This window comes from Mobula birostris, chromosome 4 (genome assembly GCF_030028105.1).
Source record: "Mobula birostris isolate sMobBir1 chromosome 4, sMobBir1.hap1, whole genome shotgun sequence".
Taxonomy (NCBI): domain Eukaryota; kingdom Metazoa; phylum Chordata; class Chondrichthyes; order Myliobatiformes; family Myliobatidae; genus Mobula; species Mobula birostris.
In genome coordinates, this window is record NC_092373.1 from 59128243 (window position 1) to 59152454 (window position 24212).

Sequence of the window (24212 nt, forward strand, 5' to 3'; positions counted from 1 at the left end):
CTTGGTCTGGACAGATCACAAGAACCTCTCCGACATTCAGGATGAAAAGCGTCTCAACTCTTGTCAAGCCCGTTGGGCTCCCTTCTTCACCCGGTTTATCTTCATCCTCACCTATCGGCTCAGCAGCAAGAAACCCAAGGCTGATGCTCTCTCCCGGCAGTTTGATGGACCTGAGGGCAATGCCAATCCAGAGTGTTGGAATGGGATCATTCCTCCTGTCTGGCTGGACATGTGGGAATTTAGCATACCCAACAGTTTACAAAGAGACAATTTTGGTGGCCATCTATGTGCCAGGGTGCCCATGACTTTGTATCTGCCTGTCCCGCCTGTGCTTAGAACAGGACATCACACCAGCATCTTGCAGGTCTGTTATGTCCACTGCCTGTGCTCTACTGCCCCTGGTCCCACCTCTTGGGGATTTCATCACTGGGCTTCCCCAATGTAATGGAAATGCTACCATTTTTGTCATTGTGGATCGATTTTTCAATGCTGCCTCTGCATTGTCATCCCTAAGCTCCTATCGGCTTGTGAGACTACCACACTCAGGTTCAACATGTGTTCAGGCTCATGGCTTCCCTCAAGACATAGTGTCTGATCATGGACCACAACTCACTTCCCACATTTGGAAGGCTTCCTGCTCTCTTGTAGGAGCCATGGCAGCCTTTTGTATGGTTTCCACCCCTAATCCAAATGCCAGACTGAGAGAGTGAACCAAGAGTTGGAGACAAACCTGCACTGCATTGCCTCTTCCAACCCCACGTCCTTGAGCATCTAATTGGTTTGGGCGGAGATCGCCCACAATAAACTCCAGCTGCCCCCCGTGGGGATGTCCCCCTTTGAATGCCAGAAGGGATTGCAGCCACTGCTCTTCCCTGATCAGGAGATTCATATGGGAGTTCCTGCTGCTGAACAGCTGATCCAGCTAGAAGCGTACCTAGAGACAAGCCAGGGCTTCTCTGCTGCGCACCCAGAAACAACATGCCTGGGAGGCTGACTGGCTCCACCGACAGGTAAGGCCATTCAAGTCAGGAGAGAAGTCTGGCTGGCATCAAGGGATCTTCCTTTGAAAGTTGGAAGCCACAAATTGGCTCCACACTACGTGAGACCATTTGTAGGGAAAAGGCTGTCAGCAAGGCCTCATATAGATTGCGTCTACCAGCATCACTGAAGATCCACCCAGTATTCCATGTTTCCCAGCTCAAGCCGGTTACTACCTCTCCCCTGGCCCCAGTCACCCCACCTCCTCCCACTTCCTCCTTGGTAGATGGTTCTGTGGTCTATATGGTGTGCCGTTTTCTGGCATCTCGCTGGGTACGTGGTAAGGTCCAGAACCTTATGGATTGAGAAGGGTATCGTCCTGAAGAACATTCTTGGATCCCAGCGAAATCGCTCATCTGGGACTTCCAGCAGGCACAGGTCTGAGGCACCTCAGGAGCTGTGCCTAGGAAAGAGGGCCCTGTCACAACCATGGGCTGGGCAGCACAGCAGACTCAGCAGTTGCGCTCATGAATATGCATGAATCAGTTAATTATTTCATTAACAAGAGGAATTCTGCAGATGCTGGAAATTCAAGCAACACACATCAAAGTTGCTGGTGAACGCAGCAGGCCAGGCAGCATCTCTAGGAAGAGGTGCAGTCGACGTTTCAGGCCGAGACCCTTCGTCAGGACTAACTGAAGGAAGAGTTATTTTGAATGAAGAATTATTTCATTATGTCTGTATTTAACTCCTTTCTTTTTGTTGTAGCACTTATCAAGATTTGAGAAAAGCACAGCAATGTTACGTTCCTGCTTGTATTTAACCTTGCCTGAGAAAGCAGACTGTCGAGTTGACTGACACTGAAGACTAGTGGTATTCGTCTTATATTTAGTTATTCCTTTCACCCGAGGTGTTGGCACCTAGATTTGTGTTTGAGAGTTTTAGTTAACGACCCTGTTTGGCCTAGTGTTTATTGTTTCCCTTTCCCTTAAAATCCTGTTCACATTAAATTATTGACCCGCTTCAGAGCCTTTCTCTCTTCACTTGGGCCATATCCGAACAAACTAACATCAACTTTTGGCATTGGATCTGTACACTCCAGTGCTCTTCTGTGGATAATCAGTTGCACCCCAGTGCTTTACTTGCTGTTGCTTGACCACTGCAGAATGATCCAAGAACTCTGCCTAACAAGAAGTCACTGGAGATATGGAAACAGCATCTGGAGAAGGCAGAGCTCCCCTTTCTGGTACAAACTGACCACAGGAACTTCTCCTTCATCCTGGACACTAAGAGACACAAACTGCCATCATGCCCGTTAAACACTCCTCTTCACCTGGTTTAATTTTATCCTGGCTGCACGAGTACCAAAGCCAATGCTTTCTTTTGCCAATTTGACAGCTCAGAGGGCAATGCCAATCCAAAGCACATTCTTCCTCGCATGTGCATAGCTGCTCCTGTGATTTGGGGAATAGAGTCAAAAGTAAGGGCGCTTGACGGTCGGATCCAGGCCCAGGTGGGAGACCCATCTACCGCTGTTTGTCCTTGCTTTTGTGCATTCCAGAGTGCTGGATGGGTCACTCTTCCCATCTGTGCATTTAAAAGACCCTATCTTTGTCTATGTTTCTATGTCCCATGATGTTTCTGACTTCATCTCTGCCTGTGTCACTTGTGCCCAGATCAAGACATCGCGTCAGCACCCTGCCTGAGCCTCACTGACCTTAGTTCCACCTCTCGGTGGATTTCATCGCTGGTCTGCCTCCATCAGATGGGAACACTACCTTTCTGGTGGTTGTGGACAGGTTCTCCAAATCAGCCCACTTCATTGCTCTTTCGAAGCTCCTGTCACCCTATGAAATAGCCACCTCATGGTCAGACTGCATAGCTTCCCTCAGGATGTAGTGACTGATTGAGGACCACAGTTCACGTCCCATTTTTGGAAGGCTTTCTGTTCTCTTTGTCACCACCGACCTAACAGCCAGACGGAGAGAGTGAAATAGTAGCTGAAGACAACCCTGCCCTGTCTTGCCTCTTCCAACCCTATGACCTGGAGTTCCCAACTGGTTTTCAGTTCAATTCAAGTATAATTGCCATTCAACCATATTGTGTGCGCATGCGCCGGTCGTGCATGCAGCCTGTTACAGTTGCTCTGTAGTGTCTTACTTTTAAACTTTTCAACTTAGTTATTTGTTGTATTTTTTTTCTCACGGTAACACGTTGAAGCTGCACCCCCTCTAACATGCTGGTGGAGAGAGTTTTACTTGTTTTTTTAGTGCTGGAATTAGTTACATTTGGACAGGTCTCGTTAGCGGGGCAGCAGGATGGCTGCATTGTTTATTCCAGGGACCAATTGATTACGCTCCTACCCGCCGGTTTAGCGAACAGAGCAGCGGCCATCCCGGCTGAAATCTGGAGGAAAACACACAGAGGATGCAGAGGGGGATCAAAAAGGCGAGGGAGGAGGACCGGGTCGAGACAACAGAGGCTTTTGGAGAAGAGAAGTTATAAGCCGTGTCTCCCCTCTCTTATCATGGGAAATGTGAGAATGCTGGGGAATAAAATGGACGAACTGACTTCGTTTGTCAGGAGTCAGAGAACATTTCAGGAGAGCAGTGTCATGTGCTTCACTGAGACGTGGCTGCATGAGGACATACCCGATCAAAGCGTTTCCATAGAGGGCTTCCAGACCGTTCGACATGATCCGAATTGCACTGACAGCGGTAAGCGTAAAGGAGGGGGGCTGGTGGTTCTGGTAAATAACAGATGGTGCAATCCTGGGCATATTGTGATCAAGGAACGTGTCTGTAGCCCTTTTATTGAAGTTTTTGCTGTTGAACTCCGGCCATATTATTTGCCAAGGGAAATCTTGCATACAATTGTGGTTGTTGTGTACATCCCTCCCTCTGCTAACCCGACGTCGGCGTGTAACATCATTTACACCGTCATAGCCAGACTACAAACCCAGCACCCGAGTGCCTTCATTACTATCTCGGGTGACTTCAACCAGGTTACCATGGCTAGAACACTGCCTAACTTCATGCAGTATTTGAACTGTACAACCAGAGGGGAGAGGACTCTGGATTTGATGTACGCTGACGTTAAGGATGCATACAGCTCCTCTCCCCTCCCCCCACTGGAAAGGTCAGATCACAACCTGGTGCATCTAAAACCCTGCTACGTGCCTCTGGTGAAGAGTAAACCTGCAACCTCAAGGACAGTGAGGAAATGGTCGGAGGAGGCTTATGAGGCGCTCCAGGGTTGTTTTGAGGTGACAGACTGGCAGGCACTCTGTGAGCCACATGGAGAGGATATTGATGGGCTCACAGAGTACATCACTGATTACATCAACTTCTGTGTGAACTGCAATGTTCTGACAAGAACTGTCCTTTGTTATTCAAATAACAAGCCATGGGTGACAAAGGACATTAAGGACATCCTGAACGCTAAAAAGAGGGCGTTTAGAGATGGAAATAGGGAGGAGCTGAGGGCAATACAGAGGGACTTGAAAGCCAGGATCAGGGAGGCTAAAGACAGGTACAGGAGGAAGCTTGAGTGGAAACTCCAGTAGAACAACATTGGAGAGGTCTGGAGGGGGATGAGGACCATCACTGGGTTCTGACAAACTAGCAACAGAGGAGCTGAAGGCAGTGTGGACAGGGCCAATGAACTTAACCTGTTCTTTAACAGATTTGACATTGTGGCCTCGGCCCATCCCCCACATGAGCCATCTGTTGTCGGCCCCCAACCAACACATATTCCACTCTCCCCTTCTACCCCTCCTCACAGTCCCCCACCCTGCTTTCATGACTATACCCATTCCCCATACAAAACCACCACGGTGGGCTTCACAGCTGAACAGGTGAGAAGACAGCAGAAATGTCTCAACCCAAGCAAGGCTGCAGGACCAGATGGTGTCAGTACCAGGGTGCTCAAAGCCTGTGCCCCTCAGCTATGTGGAGTACTTCGCCATGTATTCAACCTGAGCCTGAGGCTCCGGAGGGTTCCTGTACTGTGGAAGATGTCCTGCCTCGTCCCTGTGCCGAAGATGCCGCGCCCCAGTGGTCTCAATGACTACAGACCGGTGGCATTGACCTCCCACATCATGAAGACCCTGGAGAGACTTGTTCTGGAGCTGCTCCGGCCTATGGTCAGGCCACACTTAGATCCCCTCCAGTTCGCCTACCAGCCCCGACTAGGAGTTGAGGATGCCATCGTCTACCTGCTGAACCGTGTCTACGCCCACCTGAACAAGCCAGCGAGCACTGTGAGGGTCATGTTTTTTGACTTCTCCAGTGCGTTCAACACCATCCGCCCTGCTCTGCTGACAGCGATGCAGATGGATGCTTCCCTAGTATCATGGATTCTTAATTACCTGACTGGCAGACCACAGTACATGTGCTTGCAACACTGTGTGTCCGACAGAGTGATCAGCAGCACTGGGGCTCCACAGTGGACTGTCTTGTTTCCCTTTCTCTTCACCATTTACACCTCGGACTTCAACTACTGCACAGAATCTTGTCATCTTCAGAAGTTTTCGGATGACTCTGCCATAGTTGGATGCATCAGCAAGGGAGATGAGGCTGAGTACAGGGCTACGGTAGGAAACTTTGTCACATGGTGTGAGCAGAATTATCTGCAGCTTAATGTGAAAAAGACTAAGGAGCTGGTGGTAGACCTGAGGAGAGCTAAGGTACCGGTGACCCCTGTTTCCATCCGGGGGGTCAGTGTGGACATGGTGGAGGATTACAAATACCTGGGGATACGAATTGACAATAAACTGGACTGGTCAAAGAACACTGAGGCTGTCTACAAGAAGTGTCAGAGCCGTCTCTATTTCCTGAGGAGACTGAGGTCCTTTAACATCTGCCGGACAATGCTGAGGATGTTCTACGGGTCTGTGGTGGCCAGTGCTATCTTGTTTGCTGTTGTGTGCTGGGGCAGCAGGCTGAGGGTGGCAGACACCAACAGAATCAACAAACTCATTCGTAAGGCCAGTGACGTCGTGGGGATGGAACTGGACTCTCACGGTGGTGTCTGAAAAGAGGATGCTGTCTAAGTTGCATGCCATCTTGGTCAATGTCTCCCATCCACTACATAATGTACTGGGTGGGCACAGGAATATATATTCAGCCAGAGACTCATTCCACTGAGATGCAGCACAGAGTGTCATAGGAAGTCATTCCTGCCTGTGGCCATCAAACTTTACAACTCCTCCCTTGGAAGGTCAGACACCCTGAGCCAATAGTCTGGTCCTGGACTTATTTCATAATTTACTGGCATAATTTACAAATTACTATTTAACTATTTATGGTTCTATTACTATTTATTACTTATGGTGCAACTGTAATAAAAAACAATTTCCCCTGGGTTCAATAAAGTATGACAATGACTATGACTATGACTATGACTATGAATACTCATGAATACAGTTGAGCAACACAACATAACTCCAGGCCCAAGTCACAAAACACAGTTCAAAGTCACGCAGCACAAAGCACACATAGCACACACGTGAGAGCAATCAAATAAAGATATCAGCAAAATACAGCCACAGTGAAATTAAAAACCACTATAGAGCTTGTCTTCTGCCGAGCAAACACCAGGCGGCAGCATCCACTCCAGCCTGGATGCCGCACCACGCTACCCCTGCTGGTGTCGGCCGGTCAGACTCCTCTCTCATGGCAGCTGTAAACAGGTGACATCACAGCTTGAGACATAGTCCTCTCACTTTCAAGATAGCAAGCACATATAAGATATCAGTAAAATACAACCATGCAAAATACTGTATATCTATATGTAAAATCAGACCCTGATTCCATGAATACCAAAGACCACAATACAACTTGTCTTCTGTTGAGCGAACACAGGTGGAGGTGGGAGAGTGGGCGGCGTCAACTCCAGCCCAGATGCTGTGCCACAACACCTCTCCTGTTGGCTGGAAACAGGCGGCTCCATGACTTGAGGCCGTCAGTCCATTGAATGCCATAGAAGTCTGCAGTCAACCATAAATGAGCTTATCTTCTGCCAAGTAAACACTGGGGGCAGCACTGACTCCAGCCTGGACGCTACACTATCCTGCCCCCAGTGGAGCTCACCGGCTCCGACATTTCTTTCCTGGTGGCTGTCGTCAGGCGACACCACGGCTTGAGGAGCAGTCCTCCTTACGACCGAGGCTGTGCAGATCTCCCCCCATCCGTTCCTGCTCTCAGCCAATAAGTCAGTGAATTGAATTTGCAGCATTCCACATTAACAATGTCCAAAAGTATATTGCGATCACAAGAAAAGTGACCAGTCACTCGTTATCAGACTGTATACCTCCTTTAACTCAGGCAGCAGCACAATGTGCTGCTCCTTCATTTTCTCCACCAATGAGGCGCTCATTGCTGGGTTATACCTTAATCCTTTAAGTCCTTGGTGTATAGCAGGATCTTACGATCATTAATAAATACATTTAAATAGGACAATAGCATCGTTCGTTGACCCCATTGTAGCTGCTGTGACCAAACACACCACCATCTTACCAGAAGTATATTGTGCAGCAATTGACCACAATAACCTCCATTTGTCCTCCACTCCCTTTGAACGCTAGAAAGGATTCTAGCCACAGTTCTTCCCCTGACCAAGAGATTGACATGGGAGTTCCTGCTGCTGAACAGTTGGTCTAATACAATAAGCACATGGAAATATTCCAGGGCTTCACTGCTGGGCACTCAGAAACTATATGCCCAGAGGGCTGATCAGCTGTGTTCACAGGTGAGGCCTCTCAAGCCAGACGAAAAAGACTGTCTGGCTTCTGGAGATTTTCCTTTGGGAGTAGAGAGCTGCCGGTTGGCCCCACACTACATGGGACAATTTGTAATGGGGAAGCCTATCAACAGAGCCTCCTATAGACTGTGCCTACCATCATCAATGAAGATTCACCCAGTATTCCATGTTTCCCAGCTCAAACCAATGCCATCCTCCCCCCCTTGATCCAGTCACCCACCCTCCCTCTCCTCCCCACTTGGCGGATGGGTCCCTGGTCTATGATGTGTGGCGTATCCTGACATCTTGCTGGCTGTGGGGCAGGTTCAGTACCTGATGGATTGGGAGCAGAATGCCCTAGAGGAACATTCTTGAGTACTGGCTTGTGACATCCTGAGCAAGTTTCTCATCCAGAACTTGCAGCAGGCACAAGTCTTTGGCACCTTGAGAGCTGAGCCTAGGAAGTGGGGCCCTAGCCCAACCATGAACCCTTCCAGTGAGGTAGCTGAAAGGTGTCAGCAATCACGTTTGCGAGTATGCATGATCCAGCCAATTAGAGTTTCTTGGTGGATGTATTTAACTCCCTTCCTTTCATTTCAGTCTTGTTGAGTCTTGATTGAAGCACAGCAATGGCAATGCTCTCTGCTTATCTTCTTCGACATTCTAGGAAAGAAGATGACAATGTAGATTAATGCTGTAAAGAAATAGTGTTAATTTAATATTAAGTTACTGCTTTCAAGCTGCAGTGACGGGATTACATTTTAGTTTGAGACTTGGCCCAGTATTTGTTATTTTCCTTTTGTTCTAAAGAGTTCTTAATAAAACTCAGTAAACTGTTCATTCCACTTTTGTGTCTTTTCCTCTGCAGTTGAGCCATCACTGAACATCGTGTCACTCATATTCCATCTGGGTAACTTCCAACTTGATGGCATGGACAATTTCTCTATCTTCCAGTAATTTATCTCCCCTCACCTTCTCTCTTATTTCTATCCCCATTCTGTCTCCCCTTTTACCCCTTATCTTTTCTTCATCTGCCCATCACCTCTCTCTGGTGCCCTTCCTCCTTCCCTTTCTCCATGGTACTCTGTCCTCTCCTATTCTTCTTCAGCCCTTTAGCTCTTCACCTATCACCTCCCAGCTTCTCAGTCCATTCCCCCTCCCTGCAGTAAGATTAATCAGAATTAGTGATTTTCCTTTTGCAAGATCTATAAAATGGCTGAATATGTTGACAAGATGGTTGAGAAGTTAGTTTTAGACTTTAGTTACACAGGTAGGCCTGCCTGAGGTGATTTTTTGGGAATCAAGTGGTAGTTTCCAGTACATTGCGTATCAGTGGTCTTGTCTTATATGGAGTTGTTATCATTCATAGTGGAGATAATGGAGGTTCTGAACAGTATAATAGTGAGAGTGGTTCAAGGACTTTTGGAGCTTCTCCATGGGCTGGTTTACAACCAGTGTCTGGTGCCGTTAATGCTCCTTCTTGTCTCATCAAAGTGTTCGTGACCCCAGTGCTAAAGACTGTGATTAACAATATATGAGCAGCATTATTAACTGCTGATAAGCATTACAATGAATTTCATGCAACCTTGTGCTTGATTTATTAGTGAATAATCAAAAATAAAGAAGTCTGAATTTGATTCTTTTTATGAATTAAACTTCATTTGTAGCTGTAATTAGAAGATGAATTAGAGCTGTAGTTCAAAGATAAACACAAATTTGCTTGAGTTACTAATTTCCTTTTTCTTTTAGTTAAGAATTAAATAAAGTTACTTAATCAAACTATTTGTGAAGTTGTGTTTTTTATTGACGACTCAGTTGCTTGAGAGAAATCAAGAGAAACCTGAACTCTGTTTTGTCGCTCCCCCATCCAACCAACTTCTCCCTCACCCTTTTCCACCCATCATACTCCTTCCCCTCTCTCCAACTTCTTAATCTGTCCAGTCTTCATGAAGGGTCTTGGCCTGAAGTGTTGACTGTTTGTTCCTCTCCTTAGGAGCTGCCTGACCCGTTGAGTTTCTCCAGCATTTTGTGTGTGGGTGTCTTTATCTGCAAGAAATGTAACTAAAACCAAGGGAGCTCATTTCCAAGTATTGTCAATGAATGGAATCTTTAAGTGTCAGTAGAATGTAACTCAATACATTAGCCTAGTGCAAAGAATAGTCTGTAGCACAGGTATCACTGAGGTTTGAGGCATACCATGCAAAAAAGTCTGGGAGCGTCTGAAGTGTATTCATTTCAATGCAAGGCGTATAAATTGTAAAGCTGGTGAAATTAGATCATTAATTAATACATGCAACTACAATGTTGTAGCTATTACTGAAACTTAGGCTGGGCTGGCCGTTCAACGTTCCAGAATTTAGATGTTTCAATATAAAGAGGTGAATGAGTTGCACACCTGATCAAGGAGACTATCGCAGCTGTATTTAGAGAGGACATCCTGGGGAACTCATCCACAAGGTCGTATGGATAGAAAATTGCAATCACTATGATGGTGTGATATTATAGGTCAGCGGTCCCCAACCACTGGGCCGCGGACCGGTACCGGGCCGCAGAGCATGCGCTACTGGGCCACGAGGAAACAATGTGACTTGGCGATATGAGTCAGCTGCACCTTTCCTCATTCCCTGTCTCGGCCACTGTTGGCCATTACGCACGCGAGGTCATTACGCGCGCGTCATCCATTTCAGCGAGGGAAGAAGATCAACTCCTCGAGCTTGTAAATGATGGCGGGCTGAAAAGTATGTTTGACATAACATCTCTCCCGGCATTCCGGATCAAAGTCAAGGCTGAATATCCTGGGACATTTGCTTCCATTTCCAACATATCTCTGCAATGAATGCAACGAAAGCTAAATTGCGGAATAGACTGGACATAAGGAACCCCCTTCGAGTATCACTGTCTCCCATCACCCCTCGATAGGACCGTCTTGTTGCAGGAAAACAAGCCCAGGGCTCCCACTGTTTCAGCGATATTGGTGTGTTGCAATGATTTTATATGTTCATACGGGGAAAATATGTGCTGCGTGTTTAATATCCAAACGATACTTACAATGTTATAATGCTATTGACTTATATAACCATATAACAATTACAGCACGGAAACAGGCCATCTCTGCCCTTCTAGTCCGTGCTGAACGCTACTCTCACCTAGTCCCACCGACCTGCACTCAGCCCATAACCCTCCATTCCTTTCCTGTCCATATACCTATCCAATTTTTCATTAAATGATAATATCAAACCTTCCTCTACCACTTCTACTGGAAGTTTGTTCAACATTTACTTCAAGCTCCCCTGTCCTCCCCTGATAATTGACTTATCACTATATTAATGGGAGGAAAATATGCACTGTGTGTTTGATATTAAATTTGTTAGATAATCCCTTTTAGAAACAAAATTGAGTGCATTAGCTAATTATCATCTGTATTCTGGTTGTGATTAACACCCACCCCCCCCCCACCCGAAAAGAATTGCCAAAAAACGATTTGTGGAAAAAAATCGTACACGCATGTGCACTGGTGCCCGCACAAGGCTTCATGGTCATTGTAGTCTTTCTCGGGGTAAACCCAGCGTATTTGACTGCTACTCTTGTCCGTTGGCAAAACCCCCCCTCCCCCCCCCCACCCCGGTCGGCCGGTCCGCAAGAATATTTTCAATATGAAACCGTTCCGCAGTGCGAAAATGGTTGGGGACCCCTGTTATAGGTGTCTTAGTGGGAAACAAGGGAACAGCTATACAGACAGATCATGGAAAGACGTAGAAGTAACAGGAATGTTTTAGTGGGAAATTTTAACTTCTCCAGTAATGACTAAGACTACTTTAGTGAGACTGGCTTAGATGGGGAAGTGTTTGTTCAATGCATCTACGAGGATTTATTGAATCAGCATGGCTAACATCTAAACAATGAAAAGGCTATATTAGACCTTGTATTGGGAAATGAGCATGGCCAGGTGATTGGTGCTTCGGTGGAAGAACATCTTGGGAACAGCAACTAAACTCCATATGTTTTCAGGCAGTTGTGCATTAGGATAAAGCTGGACCTTGGGGAAAGTGCTAAATTAGAGGAGAGCTGTTTAGCACATCACTAGTCAAGAGATAGGGAGCACCAATTGGGTCATGATACAACTAATATGTGGGAGTCTTTTAAAACCAACTGGTTGGAAGTTAATTCCTGTGAAGGTGAAAAATTAGGGTAGGAAGATTCAGGGACCTTGAATGACAAAAGATGTAAGTTTTAAAAGATAAAGAAAACATACAGTATGTAAGCATTAGAAAGCTGAAAGTGGACCAGACCCTTGAGAAATATAAAGAAAGCAGGAAATAACTTAACAGAGAATTGGGACTTGGAATCTCCTTGGTGAGCAGGTTTAATGAAAATTCTAAACTATTTAGCATTGCTAGTGCTAACAAAAGGTTGTTATAGTAGGTGGCTTTAACTTTCTACATATGACTGGGACTCTCATACTGTAAAAGGACAGGATGGGATAGAGTTTGTAAAACATGCTCAGAAAAGTTTCCTTAATGAGTGCATAGAAGTCCCAATGAGAGAGTTTGTGATACTTGATCTCTTATTAAGGAATGAGACAGGGCAGGTGACAGAAGTTTTTGTAGAGGAACAGTTTGCATCTAGTGATCATAATACCATTAGTTTCAAAATAAATATAGAAAAAGATAGTTCTGGTCCACAGGTTGAAATTCTCAGTTGGAGAAAGGGAATTTTGATGGTATCAGAAAGGATCTGGCAAGTGTGGATTGGGACAGGCTGTTTTCTGGCAAAGGTGTACTTGGTAAGTGGGAGGCCTTCAAAAGTGAAATTTTGAGAGTAAAAGCTTATATGTGCTTGCCACAATAAAAGGTAAATATAACAGGTGTAGAGAACATTGGTTTTCAAGAGATATTGAGGCCCTGTTAAAATAAAAAGATGCATAGCAGGTATAAGCAAGTAGGAACAAATGAGGTACTTATGGAGTATAAGAAATGCAAAAGAACTCTTAAGAAATGAATCAGGAGATGTAAAAGAAGGCATGACGTTGCCCTAGCAGCCAAGGTGAAGGCAAATCCTAAGGGATTCTACAGATATGTTCAGAGCAAAGGGATTACAAGGGACAAAAGTAGTCCTCTGGAAGATCAGAATGGTAATCTATGTGTGGAACCAAAAGGGATGGAGGAGGTCTTAAAAGGATTTTTTTCCACATGTTGTTTCGATTTACATGTGACAAATAAAGCAAATCTTATGGAACATGTTCTGTGTTCTATCTTATAGAACAAGTTAATATTAAGAAGAAGGTGGTGTTGGGTCTTGAAAAATAAACATTAGGTCAGTGAGATTTACATTAATGACAGGGAAATTATTAGGAAAAATTCTTAGTGACAGGATTTATTCACATTCAGATTTATTTGGCTTTGTGTGGAGGAGGCCATGTGTCACAAACTTGATTGACTTCTCTGAGGAGGTAACAAACAATGTATGAGGCATTGGATATTGCTTTCAAGAACTTTATTCAAGCATTTAACAAGGTTCTTTCATCGATCCAGAAGATTAAGTCATATGGAATCCACAGTGACCTTGTCAATTGGATTCAGAATTGGCTTGGTGAAAGAAGGCAGAGGGGTGTTATTCTGACTGCTGGTCTTTGGCCAGCGGTGTTCTGCAAGGATCAATGCTGGAACTTCTGTTTATTATACGTATAACTAATTTGAGTAAAATTGTAGTGGGCTGATAAGTAAGTTCACAGACAACATGAACATTTGTGAAACTGCAAATAATGATGGAAATTGATGAAGAATAGAGCAAGATTTGGATTAGTTGGAAATTTATGAAGAAAAAATATCTGATGCAGTTTAATCTGGACAAGTGTGAGATGACGCATTTTGGGAAGTCAAGTGCAAGAGAATATACAGTAAGTGGCAGGACCCTTAAGAGCATTGATGCACAGAGGGATTTTGGGTGTAAATCCATATCTCCATAAGACCATAAGATATAGGAGCAGAAGTAGGCCATTCAGCCCATTGAGTCTGCTCCACCATTCAATCATGGACTGATCCCATTCTTACAGTCAACCACACTCCTCTGCCAGCTCCCCATACCCTTTGATTCCCTGGCTAATCAAGAACCTATCTATCTCTGCCTTGGCTTCAATGTCTTGGCCTCCGCAGCTGCACGTGGCAACAAATTCCATAGATTTACCACCCTATAACTAAAGTAATTTCTCCGCATCTGTGTACTAAATGGACATCCTTCAATGGATTCCCCTACCATGGGAAATAGCTTTGCCACATCTGATCTGTTCAGGTCTTTTAACATTCAGAATGTTTCTATGAGATTCCCCCTCATTCTGCTGAACTCCAGGGAATACAGCCCAAGATCTGCCAGACATTCCTCATATGGTAACCCTTTCATTTCTGGAATAATTCTTATGAACCTTCTCTGAACCCTCTCCAATATCAGCACATCCTTTCTAAAATAAGGAACCCAAAACTGCTCCCAATACTCCACGTGTGGTCTCATGAGGGCATTTTAGAGCCTCAACATCACTTCCCTGCTCTTGTATTCTATACTTCTAGAAATGAATGCCAACATTACATTCGCCTTCTTTACCACTGACTCAACCAGCAGGTTAACCTTTAGGGTATCCTGCACAAGGACTGCCAAGTCCCTCTGTATCTCTACATTTTGAATTCTTTCTCCATCTAAGTCATAGTCTACACATTTATTTCTTCCACCAAAGTGCATGACCATACACTTTCCAACATTGTATTTCATTTACCACTTCTTTGCCCATTCACCTAAACTATTTAAGTCTCCCTACATGCTCTCTGTTTCCTCAACACTACCCGCTCCTCCACCTATCTTTGTTTCATTGGCAAATTTAGCCACAAATCCATTAATCCCTTAGGCCAAATCATTGACATACATTGCAAAAAGCAGTGGTCCCAACGCCATCCACTGTGGAGCTCCACTGGTAATGGGCAGCCAGCCAGAATAGGACCCATTTATTCCCACTCTCTGTTTTCTGTCGATCAGCCAATGCCCCACCCATACTAGTAACTTCCCTGTAATTCCATTGGCTCCAATCTTGCTAAGCAGCCTCATGTGTCGCACCTCGTCAAAGGCCTTCAGTAAATCCAAGTACATCACATCTACTGCATCTCCCTTGTCTACCCTGCTTGTAATTTCCTCAAAAAATTGCAGTAGGTTAGTCCGGCAGGATTTTCCTTTCAGGAAACAATGCTGGCTTTGGCCTATCTTGTCATGTGCCTCCAGGTACTCTGAAATCTCATCCCTAACAATCGATCCCAACAACTTCCCAACCACTGATGTCATGCTAATTTGCAATTTTCCCGTCATCCAGTACAATGCCAGAATTTATTGACTCTTGAAAGATCATTGTTAATGCCTCCGCAATCTCTTCAGGGTGCATTCCTTCAGTTCCAGGAGATTCATCCACATCAGACCATTAAACCTCCTGAGCACCTTCTTAGTCGTAATTTTCACTGCAAATACTTTACTTCCCTGATACTCTTGAATGTCCGGTATACTGCTGATGTCTTCCACTGTGAAGACTGATGCAAAATACGCATTTGGTTCCTCTGCTATCTCTGCATCTGTCATTACAATATTTCCAGCGTCATTTTCTATTGTTCCTGTATCTATCCTCAACTCTTTTAGCCTTTATATTCTTAAAAAAGCTTTCAGTATCCTCTTTGATATTAGTCACCAGCTTCCTTTCATAATTCATCTTTTCCTTCTTAATGACCTTCTTAGTTTCCTCCTACAAGTTTTTAAAAGCTTCCCAAACCTCTATCTTCCCACTAGCTTTGGCTTCCTTGTATGCCTTGTCTTATGCTTTTACTTTGGCTCTGACTTCACTTGACAGCCACAGTAGTGTCCTTCTTCCATTCAAAAATTTCTTCTTATTTTGGTATATATCTGTCTTGCACTTCCCTCATTTTTGTGCAGAAACTTCAGCCTTTGCTGCTCCGCTGTCTTCCTGCCAGTGTCCCTTTCCAGTCAACTTTGGCCAGTTCCCTTTTCATGCTATTGGTAATTTTCTTTATTCCACTGAAATACCGACACATTGGATTTTAGTTTCTCCTTCTCAAATTTCAAGGTGAACACTATCATATTGTGATCACTGTACCCTTCGTGTTCCTTAACCTTAAGCTCTCTTATCACCTCTGGATCATTGCACAACACCCAATCCAGCACAGCTGATACCCTAGTGGGCTCATCAACAAGCTGTTCTAAAAAGCCACCCCTTAGACATTCTACAAATTCTCTCTCTTGAGGTCCAGTACTGGCCTGGTTTTCCCAATCCACTTTCATGTTAAAGTCCCTAATGATTATCATGACATTGCCCTTCTGACATGCCTTTTCTATCTCCTGCTGTAATTTGTAATCTACACCCCAGCTGCTGTTTGGAGGCCTGTATATAACTGCTATTTGGATCCTTTTACACTTCCCATTTCTTAATTCAACCCATAGAGACTCTACACCTTCCGATCCTATGTCATCCATTTCTAATGACTTAATATTATTTCTTAAACACAGCAAATATCTCCCAGCAGGTATCACAGAAGTGGACAAAGTCATAAAGAAAGCACCCACTATGCCTGCCTTTATCAATTCCTGCACTGGGTATAAAGGTTGTAGCTGTATAAAACTTCTGTTGGGCCACATTTGAACTGTCACGTGCAATATTGGTTATGATAAGAAGGATGCAGAGGCATTGGAGAGGGTGCAGAGGAAGTTCACCGGGAAGTTGCCTGGATTCAACTATATTAGCTATAAGAAAAGTTTGGACAAGCCTGGATGGTACTTGCTGGAGGGGAGGAGCCTGAGGAGTGACCAAATATAAGTACATAAATTTATGTGAATATAGATATAGTAGACAGAGTCTTTTTCCAAGGGTTTAAGGTGAAGGGGAAAAGTTCAAAGGAGATTTGCAAGGCAAGTTTTTTTTTCCTTCCACAGAGAATGGTGGTTACCTGAAACATGCTGTGACACATAATGGTGGAAGCCAATGCAGAGCAACATTTAAGAAGCACCTAGAGAGGAACATTAACAGGTTATGAACAAAGAGGTAAGGACTGGGTGCAGGCAGATGGGATTAGTTTAATTGGCCATCATGGTTGGCATGGGCATGATGGGCTGAAGGGCCTGTTCCTGTTGTGTACTCTTCTATGTTCTATGATTTGAACTGGGTGAAGTACCAACTGCAGTTAACTACCTTAAGTGATATTCCTCAGACTGCCTGCTACTCCCTCTAGAAAAAGGTTCAAAGTAATTTATTATCAAAATACATATGCATATATTATCATTTACTACCATGAGATTCATTTTCTTGCAGGCATTTACACGGAGGGAAGAAATACATCAGAATTTACAAAAAAAAAACAGTACATTAACAGACAACGACTGACACGACAACCAACGTGTAAAAGAAGACTTGATTGTGGTGTCCTGAGACAAATCATAATGATGAACTCAGGTTAATTTGCTCCATTGTTTATATTGTTAACATCACTGCATACATGACCAGTTCTCATTTTTGACTTTGTTTAAGGTATTAAGCTGCAAAAATTAGCAAGGAATTGGAAGCAGACACTGGACAAACCATCACCTCTACATTTGGCTCCATTATCATAACACTGCCAAGGGGAGACGTAGATACAAATAGAATAGCAAGGTATAAGAGGCATTCGATATGAACTGTGTGCAGACAGATGAGATTAATCATATTAATAACATGATCAATGGAAATATTGTGGGCCAAAGTGCCTGTTCCTGTGGTGTATTGTTCTATGTTCTATATTCTACCTAGCTTTCACACTGTGTGAACGCCTCCTGCACCTGTGTCACAGGTATGCAGACAATGCTTGCAATTACATGCATGCTCATAATCTTACCTGATCACGGACGGTTTCAGCCTTCAATGCAAACTTATGTTTCTTACGGTGTGTCCAGTGATGTCAGCCTCCCCCGGATCATTAGCTTCAGCAGAAGTGCCTCACTGATACAATTGACGAATGGTTTCAAACATATACAGATGTCAATATTTGTGGAAAGAAGCAGCTGCAGTACACTGTAAGCATTCTCCTGGTAGTTCTGAGGCACATTTGGTGACATTTGCAGCTCATCATTGCAACAGATATTAAGAAAGCAAATTCATTATTATGACAGGTTCAATAGATTCAATTTAATGTCAGAGATATGTATACAAAATACATCCTGAAATTCTTTTTTCTTTGCAAACCTCCATGAAAACAGAGGAGTGCCCCATAAAATGAATGAGTGTTAAATGTTAGAACCCTGAAGACCCCCCCCAGCTCGCCCCCATGCATAAGCAGCAGCAAAGCAATGACCACCCCGTGCCCCACCAGCAAAAACAGTATCTGCACCCCCCGCCAAACATGAAGTGTGCAGCAAAGCATCAATAAAGATACAGACTTGCAGTATCCCAAAGACTACTCATTCACCCGATATACCACAGGCTCTATCTTTCCCTAATAAGGAAAAAAAGATGTGTCCCCATTTCACAGTGAGAGGGGAGACATAACAAAACAACTTGCGATTTATGTTGTTAAAAGTCTGTTGTGTCGCTTTTTCTGAGCTCGGTGGCCAATGATCTTGGGTCTCTGGGCACGCAGCCAGCTGTCAGCTCATTGCTTATGACCTTCTGTCTCCAACGACTCACCAGTTTTCTGCGGCGACACTGACCTTGAATCCACCCACCTCCAGAGCCACAAAAATCTGGCACCCTGATGACGTGATAATCTTCTAGGCCGTGTCTTTGGCATATCAAAAAGCGGCCGGTCATGAGACCCCGAAGTGGGTGCCATTCCCGCAAAGAAATGAAGTTAGCCTGTAACTCTGGCTCAGAGTCTTCATAAGAACCCTGAAAAGGGGAAAAAAAAAGTGATATTAAATATAGAAATAGAGCTGTTTCCAAATATGCCAGCAAAGGTGTTGCTGTTAGGCACCTTCATCATCCTAAGCTCTGCCCTTGATACCAGATAACAAAAATAGTTTTCTTTTCTGTTCAGTGATGGAGGAAATAGAGCCCTAAGATGCAGTCTGATGCAAGAGGAGCTGCCATTGTCACTTGAAAAGCAGGCAGAGATGGTGCTGCATTTGGAGTGCACCCCATCTCCTTACTGCATTCCAAGGACACCAGTGGCCTCCCAAGAGAAGAGATGTGAGACATGCATTTTTTGAGCAGTAACAGCTGGCAATAGTGAACTGCCGCTGGACAGGAGGGAAAGGGAAGCCACAGTCACAGCACCACAGAGGTTGAGACCAGAAAAAGTGCTGAAGCAGAGTGGTCACCTGATCCTGGGACATAAGAGCAATTAGATGACTGTGTCAGTGTCAGCACTCTCAGATGCTTGGGGAATGTTTGATCTGTCAAATTAGCAACATGAGATGAACAGGAGCATGAAGGAAGCCATATCTACATTTCTTCAGAAGATTGTGGAGAACCTGGTGCAACTCATCTTTGGCTTCAAATAGCTTGGCCTTCTGTGTCAGGCTGTGGTAAAGCTGAGGAACACAGTTGAAGGAAGATATTCCTGATTCATTGATGCCCTGTCCCTATTGCCATGAACCCTGGTAACCCTGGACTGGTGATAGGCTGTTTCCCAGGAACAGCTTGCTGCTCTGCAAGACTCTGGTGTCGCTATCAGTGATCACTGTTGTTCCATTTTCTGTCTTTGACAGGTTCTGAATGTTGTACAATGTAGGCAACACCAGGTTTGTGTACAATGCCACAGAAGTGCAGTTGGTAGAGTGCGAATGTAGACTCCTGTCCTCTCTCAGATCTGGCGTTCCAGTAGCAAGTGGCAGCCACTATAGGAAGACCATAGGGGCACAGCGGTCATTGGGTTTTCCATGGAAAAGACAAAATATAATATCCACTCTGAATCATTGTTAGCACCTAGCTAACCAATTACCTAAATATTGTACTTTGACATTTTATGCCAGCAGATATGTTGTTGACCTGTTTGTTCATTGAAATCATTCTGTCAATTCTATTCATTATTTACAAGCCTAAGTTCATTTCCCTTACCAACCAAGTCCATTGGACTGACATACTTGAGCAGTTATCACTGCAAAGCACAAGCTGTATGTCCATGTCAACAGATGCTACTTGCACTCTGTTGACTAAAGCTTCAACAACACATAAAGTCACTTGCTTGTGTCATCATCACCTTTTCCTTGGATAACTGTCAGACCTGCTCCAGTGGTCTGAAGGAACAGACAATGAAGTTTCATCTCCAATAGTGAAATGCATCAATGACCTTCCAGTTGCAGTGGTAAGCAGCGAACTCAGATGTATCAGTAGTGGTGGTCTGAAAAGATCCCAAGGAGAAGAAGCTAAGAGTTCTGGTGATCGTGATTTCAACAGTGAGAACAGTACAGACCCATATATAAGCTTGAATATGTGACAATTAGGTTTCAAATCTGAGTGAATATTATTTTGTTGAAGCAGGTTTGTGTGCACTTCGGGCCTCTGAGAAATCTATTTAAGGCTATTGCCCTTCATAAACTTTGGTTGTCAAGATCTTGAATACTGAGCTTTCCTGCAATGTCACTGTTTTGCCTGAAAGGTCTCTATGGCACGTTTAAAGGAATAAGCATCTAACATATATATATATACAATATATATTTAGTAGCCAGCTTATTAAGAATCCTGATGTACCTGATAAATTGGCCACTGAGTTCATGTTTATGGTCTTCCACTGTTGAAGCCCATCCTCTTCATGGTTCGATGTACTGTGCATTCAGAGATGCTTCACTGTTGGAATGCGTAGTTACTTGAGTTACTGTCACCTTACCGTCAGCTTGAAGCAGTCTGGCTGTTTTCCTCTGACCTCTCTCATTAACAATATAGTTTCACCCACAGAACTGCTAACTACTGGATTTTTTTTTTTATTTTTCACACCATTCTCAAAATAAACTCAAGAGACCATTGTGCGTGAAAATCCCAAGAGGTCATCAGTTTCTGAGATACTCAAACCAACCCATCTGGCACCAACAATCATTGCATGGTCAAAGTCATTTAGATTACATTTCCTCCCCATTTTTATGTTTGGTCTGAACAACAACTGAACTTCAGGACTATGGCTTCATGCTTTTATGCATTGAATTGCTGCTGTATGATTGACTGACTAAATATTTGCATTAATATTCAGGTGTGCAAGTGTACTGAATAAAATGGTCACTGAGTGTAAGTCTGCTTATTATGAAGTGTTTGAATACGCAAGGCGTCCAGTGTGAGAATTGGGCAAAGTAAGTTGACAGCCTGCAAGTTGTACTGTATTACGAAGTTATAGGTTCGCTGTGAATGGCCATCTCAATAACATTGGATCTCCGGTTCCAATTGTAACAAAAGATTGATTTTTTTAGTGAGTGAAGATTGATTATCACTTTTCAGACAAAGATAGCATTCTCAGGGAAGGCAGCATGTTACTCAGTGAGGCATCAAGGAAGCCCAGTATAACTAAAGTTATTGGGCAGATATTCCAAAGTTTGGACTCAGATCTCACATAAAGGAAGAAGGCTGTGGTTGTTGGAGGTCAGCACCAGGGCATCAATGCAGAAGTTCCTTAGGGTATTATACTGGGCCTAATTCTTTTCTTCAGTGCTTCAAATGTAATCTTTCTCTTATCATAAGGTAAGAAGTGAAGATATTTGCTGATGTTTGCACAACATTAAATTCTATTGGCAGCTCCACAGCAAATGAAAAGGGCCATATCCGAATCCTGTTTAACTCCTGACTTTGGCCAAGACTGCTAAGTTGCCACTGACATTTCGGGCAGTAAAAACAGTAAAAATGAGCAACTAACCACCTATTCCTGTTATCCTGGGGCGTTACTTTCACTGAGAACTGCAACATTAATATCCAAGGAGTCACCATTGACCAGAAATTTAACTGGATCATTCACATAAATATCTTGGTTCCAATATTAGGTGAGAGGCTGGTTTCCCAGTGGTGAATAATTTGCCTCCTGTGCCAAATCCTTTCCACTATCTATAAGACACATCAGGAATCTAATAGAGAACCCTTCACTCGCCTGGTTGAGTGCAGCTCCAAGAATTCTCAAAAAGCTCATTGCCATTCAAAAGAAAGTGACCAGATTGATCTACCATTCTGAATGTAATTCTTTCTATTGACTACTCTCAAGGTGAAGAAATTTCTTTTCCTATCAGTGTGGAGTGGCCAACCACTCATTTTTAGAATGTGAGCCTTGATTCCAGCAAGAGAAGCACATGCTAATCACCATCTCAAGGGCAATTTGGGAAGGGCAATAATCATTGATCTTACCAGTGGTGTCCAGAGCATAACATTGAGCAAAACCTAAATGCATTAACTGATAGTGGTTTTGGGTGTTTCCCCATTGTTGATGTTGCTTAGGTAGTTGTAATTCAGAAGGGAAAAAAAAGCATGAACAGACATCAATACTTTGCCAAAATATTAGCCTAAAATGATACCAACTGATGCTAAGACACCTAGAAACATACATAAAATTATTTCACTTCCTCTCAATTTAATTTCTCAACTATATAAAGCAGATTTTACATTGTGCACGTAAACCTGTAGCTCCACATGCCTAATGTAAGTTCACAGATATGGGTAAGCATGTTTGCTCCCTTATATTGAAGATACATATTCCTACCCATCCAAAGCAGAAACTTTTACATTTCTGTGCTTTCCCTGACTGCTATACTGTTGTTGAACCTACAGTACTTCCTCTGTAAGGACTTTTCCAAGGCCCTTCTTGAGTAGAGGATTTCAAACATTGACTATCGTTTGGGTGAAGAAATCACTTTTTCATCTCACTCTGGAATGGCCGACAATGTATTTTGAGACTCTGACCTTAATTTTTGCACTACAACCAGAAGCATCATAGCTCTATCTAAATTGGAATAATGTTATGTTTAATGGATCACATTATTTATAGAACATGGAAAATTACAGCACAGTACAGGTCCTTCAGTCCACAATGTTTGCCAGGCTCTTAATCTACCCCAACATCAGTATAACCTTTCCATCCTACAGCGCCCTCCATTTTTCTGTCATCCATGTGCCTAACCAAGAGATTCTTAAATCTCCTAATGTATCTGCCTCTCCCACCACCCCAAAACTGCCTAAGCAACATCAACAATGGGGAAACACCCAAAACCACTATCACCATGCACTCACCACTCTCTGCGTCAGGAACTTAGATCTGACAGCCCCACTATGCTTTCCTCCAATCACCTTAAAATTACGCCCCCTGATATTAGCTGTTATTGCTCTGGGAAAAAAGTCTTTGGCTATTCACTTGATCAATGCCTCATATCAACTTTTCTGAACCTTAGAAAGTATAGGGAGGTAGTGTTCATGGCTTGTTTCATTGTCCTTTCAGTAATCTCATGGCGATAGGGAAGAAGCTGTTCCTGGAATGTTTGTGTCTTCAGGGAAACCCTGGACATCCATCTGTTCAGTACCTCCACCAAGAACAAGTCTCCGTCTCAGAATCTTCATTGCCCTCCTTTTACCGCAATCGTTCCTTAGGTGAGTAGATCAGAACTGTACATGATGTTCCTGAAAACATTTCACCAGGGTCCTATAAATTGTTTCAGAACATCCAAGGCAAAACACTGTATGCTCCATATAAATTACACTTGAAGCACCAATTACTTATGCAATCTCTAAACAGCTAGCTTTTCACTTCACTATGAAAGGTGATGCAAATCGTGCCGGGAAAGCTACTTACCTAAATTGAGGCCACACTTGACCATTACGAGACACAACATCAACAATGCTGCTTTGTAGAACTCGTACTCATCTCTCACTCAGGTTGTTATGAAGCAGGAAGTGCTCATTATTTCCACAGTTGCAATGTCCCTCATTGTTACAGGTTTATAATAGTGTGCCATGAAGTGCTTTCCAACATGGAAAACCTAATTTTGGATTGTATATTGTATTTCTTCAAGCGTTACAGAGGAGGAATAAAGCATTTATAGTTCACTCAACTAAAATGTCATTAGGTGTGTTTATATTTCTTAATTAAAGTACAATCTTTGTGATTGATACACTCAAGAACATAAATTAATTTAAATGTGCAGGGACAAACACTTTATGGGCCATGTGAATGATAGTGAATTTCATGCACTGGTCAACATTTCTGAAGATCTATCCTGGGCCTAACATATTGATGAATGACAGTTGCTATATTCCATTAGGAGTTTAAGGAGACTCGGTATGTCACCAAAGTCTCTGGCAAATTTCCACAGATGTACTGTGGAGATCATTCTAACTGGTTGCATCATCGTCTAGTGTGGAGGGTCCACTGCACAGGATCAGAAAAAGCTGCAGGAAGTTGTAAGTTCAGCTAGCCTCATCACAGGCACTAGCCTCCCCAGCTTTGAGGCATCTTCAAAAGACAATGTCTCAAAAAGGAAGCATCCATCACAAAGGACCCACATCACTCAGGACATGCCCTCTTGTC